Here is a 6,497-nt window from a genome sequence, read left to right on the forward strand (position 1 = left end):
CTGGGGGTCCCGCAGCCCCCTCTCACTGCAAAAGACAAGCGTGTTCCCTGTCTTCCACTGGCCTGGCTGGAGACACCTGTGCTGTCCCCATGGCACTGAATGTCACTTCAAAGTCAAACTGAGTCCACACCTGGCTCTGAGTGACTGCTTCATTCCAGCAGGAGCTCAGGGATGTTTCATTTTGCTCATGTGAATGTTGTGAAGAGGTGTGAGCCTAGCTGGGGGTGACCACAGCTGAGTTCCCTGAGTTCCTTGGCTGGGGGTGACCACACCTGGGTCCAATGCCCTGTTCAAGCCCCAGCCTCTGACTCCATTTGCCACCTGGCTACAGGGAGGGACCCTGCCAAAATATAACCCCAAACTGAGCCATCCCCATGCACAAGCAAAGTCCAGCACAACCCACGGCACTCTGAGTCTGGCACCAGAAAGCCAATACAGGAAACACCATCACCGAGATTATGCCCACAGCCAAGTGCATGTGGGGCCAAGTAATTCCCTCATAGGAATTAGGAGGTGTACTGGAAGGGATGAAACAATCTCCTGGGAGCATCAGTTTTATGTTCCCCTGCTTTTTAGGTTCTGGCTTTTAGCAGCAGCAGCAGCTGTTTGCATGCAGCACAGAGGGTTTGTGTATGGAGCCCTCACACAGTAGCAAAGTGACCACTTCTTTTTTCAAGGCTTTGTAATGAGCTGCTAAGCCAGAGAGCTTGATCCCTGCCAGGTTCTGCATGAGGGGAGAAAACTCCCACTTTTTGACTAAAAAAACCCAATTTATTTATTTAAAATGGTGTCCTACAGAAGGATTTTGGAGAGACTTCACATACCAGCTGTGAGCACCACAGCAAGAGCTCCCCCAATCCACCCATGGAGCTCAGCACAGACAGATCCAGATCAGAGCAAGGGCTTTCTCCACTCTTCAGGGATACTGTTCTTCACCATAACTTTGTCCCCAAGACTGGGGGACAGTCCCAGAAGGCTGTACAGGAATAACTCCCAGAAGAGTGTTGCCTAGCCTTACTCAAAGACTCTAAGAGAGCCCACCCTCACAAAGAGCAGGAATATTTGCTTCCTGTGCTGATTGAGAAAAACCCAGTGCAACCTCACAGTGCTTTCCCTGTGTTTAGGTTTGGTGTTTCACTTTCTACAGACTCTGAGTGCAGAGCCTGAGGCAAGTGGAAGAAGGCACAAAAGGAGGGAGCAGCAGTGGGTTTTCATCAGACCCCCAAGGACCCCAATGCTGCACACACATGCAGACATTCTGCCTCTTCCAGAGCAGGAAAACCCTGGCCACAAGCAGAAGAGTTTATGTATCCACCATACTGGGGCAATAACAATGGGTCCACCACGTCAGTATCATACTGATGGCCACAACCTCTGGTTTATTTTGTAGGCAAATCCATGGCATTGGGCTGGAGATAAGCATCCTCCTTGCACACCCACCCCTCAGAGCTGTATGTGGTGGCAGCATCCCTGCATCCCAGTATCTTGTGGCTGTCAGTCCCTTTGATAGCTTCATAAACATCACACCCAGGCAGCCTCTCCCCTCCCAAAGCACTGCAGCACAACACATGAAGCCCTTGATGGTCCAACCAGCTGCACACAGAGGGGATGTTTTCTCCCTCCAGGAACTTAAAGGGATGGACAGAATGGGACAAATGAAGCTGCCACTGCTACCAGCTTGTGCAGGTGAGCCAGTCCACCAGGAAATGGTGATATCCCTGCAGAGATTTTGGCTGAGGATTCCACTTCCACCTGGAGATGCCCAGCTTTAAGTATGTGATCCAAGGTCACGCCAGTGCAGGAGCACTGAACCAGTGCAGGAGCAGGAGACACTTGGGTTTGGATTTTGCTCATCCATGCCTTACAGCAATGTATTTTTACACCAACACCTTTCCTCCAAAAGTATCACTCAACAGCATCTGGCTCTGCAGTCTGGCCAAGGGCTGCACCAGAGTTTTATCCTTGTGATACCATCCCCACTAAGATGGGATGGTTAGAAGAGCAGACGTGATGCTGTGACCCATTCAGCATCCACTTTCCTCTCCCACATCAATTCCTCATCAGGGTGGACATGTGGACAGTGAAATAATGTCCCACACAAGCAGCTCCAGCCATGCTGTCCTGCCTGCAGAGCCTCACCATGGAAAAGAAGTAAAAGCTGTGAGGTGCACACAACCAACAAGGTTGGTCTAGCAGGCCTAGAAAGTGGGGTTAACAAAGTGCCTGAGACAGAAACAGGTTGAAATCAGCTGAGAAATCAAGATGAGACTTGAAATGACAGCCAGTTGTGGACAATCTTGTGTTTTCACAGTTTCTCAGCTTTGCATTGTCCAAGGGCTCTTTCTCATTCTTAAACAAGCAGGTGACCAGCTTGGGTGATAACGAGGAATGTCTCTCTCCAGCTGGGCTCCTGCATCCTGCCCACTCATTCTGTGATCCCAGACCTCCTTCACCCACCTGTAGAAAGGCAATGGATTTTATTTTGGGCATCATGGTGGTTGTCATAGGGGGCACTTTAGGCCCCTGTTCCTGCTGAGCCCATCACAGGCAGTGCCACACTTTGGCTGAGTTGCTGGATTGTTTTTGCAGTTCCTCGCTGCTTATCTGGGACAACAACTGAGCCTTGGCACTTGTCCCAGGGCAGAGAGGATGCTCCCATGCCGCTTCCAACATTTCTGAGGTATGGAGAAGGGAGGATTTCCTCTGCTTGCCACTGGCACCAATTTCTCCTCCTCCTGTCCTTGTCCAGGAGATCCCACATCTCCCCAGACTGCTCTGCTGCTTTCCTCCATCCTCTGCCCATTCCAGCTGCTCTTGCCTCATGCTCTTAGTCTTTCTGGTTAGTTATTCTGGACTGGGATTTGCTATGCTGGCTAGAGAGAGGCCACCAACCACGGGACACGGAGGAACACTGATTTCCAAGCAAGCAGTGAGACCAGACAACACCCTGGCACTGCTCACACCAGCGATGGGCACATGCAGGCTGGGTGCTGGTGCCACCAAAGACTCTTTACAGGGCCTCAGACAAGTTCTCAGAGAACTTTCTGGCCACAGGCAGGTGAAGGCTTTGGGGCTGCTTTTGGTATGGATCAGCACCCAAACATCTGGAGGCTTGTTACAGCAAAGGTGGGAAGGGACCTCAGAACTCACCCATCCAACACCCTGCAGAACTGTCACTAGCACTGGGTTGGGTTGGTCCTGCCTTGAAAACCCCTAAGGATGGACCAACCCCACCTCTCCAGGTGTCCATCCCAAAGCTGCACCATCCAGCAGGGAAAAAGTCTTCCCTAACACCTATCCTGACTCTCTCTAGCCACCATGTGTGGCTGCTGCCCCGTGTTACATCATCTGCTGCCTCCATCAAGCAAAGTGTAACTCCACCATCTTTGTAACTTCCCCTCTAGGGAGCTGTAAGCTCCAAACAAACCCCTGTTCAACCTCTTTTGGCCAGACTAACCCAGCCCAGTTCCCTGCTGACCCCTCACCAGCACCTTCCGTGCTTTCCCCCCTCCCAGTCTGCATCTCTGCCTGACACAGAGCCTCCTCAGCCATTCCTCCCACCCTGCAGCCTCTTTTGGTCTGTCTCCAAACAGCAGGGATGACACTTGGCCAAGGCCAAGCTGAAGAGGAGCTCCCAACTTCTTCCATTGGACCATGTGGCTACAACAGCCCTAAGCACCTCAAAGGGCAGAGGATAAAAAGTGTGGCAGAAAAATTAGTACCAGAGACCCCTGATATTTGGGTACCAAGGGACAGGATGCAGTTAGCCCCATCCTGAGCTGTGCAGGAGTTTGGGTGGCCCGGTGGGTGCAGGGCAGAGACGAGCAGCAGTGGAATTGCAGAGTTCATCCAGCATCACATGCCTGGAGTAGCTGCTTTGAGGAGGGCAGCGAGTGCTTTCAAACTTTAATTCCTTTCCGGACGTCACCGCTGGTCTTCTCCAGCTCCGCCTTCCCCCAGGAGGACCAGCTGAAGCTAAGTGAGAGAGACAAGGGCTCGGAGGTGTGCGCAAATGTTTGCTCAGAGGCATGGCAGCGCCGCAGAACTGCTTTTATGGGCATTTGGGAGCAGCTCCTGGCAGCCCAGCTCCGGGGATGCTGCAGTGCCCCATGACGCCAACCACCGAGTGGGCTCCCCGACCAAAAACGGGTGAGGAGAGCTTGTGTTTACACAGTTTGAATAAAAAGATAGCGCCAAACAGAAAAGCCTTTTAGGAGACGGGAGCGGGAACAATAAACCCAAAGGCTTTCTCTGATGGGTTGCAGATGCAGCATTGCTGGCGATCTGGTGGAAAAAGCACGGCTTGGTGGAGGGATTTGTCACTTAGTCACCTAGGAAATGAAGACAGGACTTTAGTCTGCCCCAAGACTCATACTTTTTTTGCCTAGAAGATGAAATACAGAGAAGAAAGAAGACAATGCTCCTCCTTGCTTGTGCAGCAGTGAAACAGTGCACTCTTATCTCTTTACTTTCATAATTAATGTGTCATTTGCACTGCCAGGCATATTAATTATGAGGAAATTAACCAGGGGGAATCTTTTGTAGAGGTTTTTTTAACTAAAGACCCCAAAGCCAGTTTAGCCCTGTGCATGGGATGGCCACACACCTGCCTCTACCACTCCTGCACTGAACTGCTGCCCAAGGAGCATCCATGGCTGATTTTTAACGAGGTCTTTTTGAAGTGTGGGGTGTAGGTTCTCTCAGCTCCAGGTCCAGACCTGGTGGACATGTTGGAGCATCGGGGCTCTCCCTCTGTGTCCATCCCCTGCAGCTCCTTCCACCATCGTTCAGCCATGAGAGCAGCTGATGCCACCACCATGGTGCTCTTGTGGGTTAAAATTCTCAGCTGGACTTCACCAACGACAGGATCATTCCATCCCCTCATCCACAGAGGAGCTGGGAGCCACCCAGGTTGCAGTGGTCCCATGCCAGCTGTAATGGAGGGATTTTTGCAGTTGAATCTGTCCTTCCTCACTGGAGCTGTGCCAGGAGCTGCCCCACTGGCAGAGGGATTGGCTCAAGGCTCCCCAGCCCCACTGTCACTGCCCCTGTCAGCAGACACAGCTCTACTCCAGAGCCTGGCATTCGGCATTAACAAAGTGGCACCAATGGTCACCAGACCTGTCCCAGCAGCAGGGAGGAGGGACAACACATCTGGCAAGTCCTGCTAGGCCAGATCCTGCCCCTTCCCTGCTCTGCAGTTGTTTGAGTGAGGGTTTGACCAGGTGCTCAGTGAGAGCTCAGCTTCAGTGCCAACAGGGATGTGCAGCAGAGGGATGGGATGTGGCTCGACCCAGAGCACTAAGAGACAATCAGTGTTACTGGTGTCCTGAGCCCTCGTGTGTGGTCCTACCCCCAGGATCTGCCCCAGGCCCCTCAGGGTGTCAGCAGATCCAGCTTTGGATCTCTCAGCCAGGTGCCACCCAGTAGAGTACCATGTCCCATCCTCTCCAGAGCCACCTCTGACCATCAACAGGGCTCTGCAGGCCTCATCCTCTGCTACATTTTCTTCAAGTCTAATCAACAGACATTATTGATCTTTTGGAGGGGAGAACTACTCCCAGAGTTTGCCATTAAGTATCTGGGCAGCCAAAGAGGGCCACCTCTGTAAGGGAGATGGGCAGCTTTGGCTGTGGCATGTGACATGTCCCCTGGTCACAGCAGAACGCACCAACCCCAACTCCCCGAGAGGAAGGCATCCCATTTTCACCAAGGTTAATCATGTCCAGCCCCTCTGCACACTGGAGACCTTGTCAAACAAAACAAAAAGACTTGTTGTGGAGGAATCCTTGGCAACACGACCAACATACACATGACCTTCCGACTTGGAAAACAGACTGTCAAAAACCCAAGTGAGCGCTCTGGCCACACGTGGCATGGCTCAGCTCCCCAGCCCCTGGCGCCAGCCTGGGATGCACCACGAGTCCCAGAGCCTGCTGGAGCACGCCACAGAGCAAGAGGGGATGAACATCGCTCCAGCCTGGATGGGGCACTTTCTCTGTGGCAGCTGCAAGCTTGGAAAAGCTCTTTATCAGCTCACTTATCATGTCCTTCCCCAGGACACTCGCGGCTCCCATGGGTGTCCCTCAGGCAGCCCTCTGCACATCCACCCCAGGGCATGTGTCCATGGGTGCCCTCAAGGGTAGCAAAGAAATCTCCTTGCAGCTTCCTCCCCTGCTGTTCTCCTGGTGCTGAGCACTGTGGAGGACAGCCAGGGACACCTCCATTGCTGGGCACCCTGTGTGATACTGCCCAGAACGGGGGAGATCCCAGCATGGGTGTGGCACAGGGGAGACTTCCTGCTGACTCCAGCTTCCCATCTCCTCTGGCCAAGCAGGGCCCATGCTCCCCTCCTGGAGATGACACTGCCCATCCAAGGGTGCAACCTGCTGTGTAAAAGCTGCTGCCAGAACTCTGAAGGCTGTTCCTCAGCCATGTGAATAACAAGAGGTTTTACCAAGTTGGGAGGATGAGGGCTAAATGAAGCATCGCCTTGC

Source organism: Serinus canaria, chromosome 10, assembly GCF_022539315.1.
Source record: "Serinus canaria isolate serCan28SL12 chromosome 10, serCan2020, whole genome shotgun sequence".
Taxonomy (NCBI): Eukaryota; Metazoa; Chordata; class Aves; order Passeriformes; family Fringillidae; genus Serinus; species Serinus canaria.